The sequence below is a fragment of the Fulmarus glacialis genome, unplaced genomic scaffold, assembly GCF_000690835.1.
Source record: "Fulmarus glacialis isolate BGI_N327 unplaced genomic scaffold, ASM69083v1 scaffold18948, whole genome shotgun sequence".
Classification (NCBI taxonomy): Eukaryota; Metazoa; Chordata; class Aves; order Procellariiformes; family Procellariidae; genus Fulmarus; species Fulmarus glacialis.
Window position 1 is genome coordinate 1 of NW_009226639.1, and position 201 is coordinate 201.

Below are 201 nucleotides of genomic sequence, written 5' to 3' on the forward strand. Positions count from 1 at the left end.
CCCGCCGGCACCAGCCTGACACGCAGCTTCCAGGGCGACTACAATTCCCGGCACGCACCACGGCACGGAGGCGGGAAGCAGGTGGCGAAAATGAGCTGTAGTCCCCCGCGTAACACTGAGGCGGTGCTCGGCCCTTCCCCGAACTACAACTCCCAGCAGGCAGCGGGGAGCTGCGGTCCCCGGAAGTGGAAGGGGTCGGTT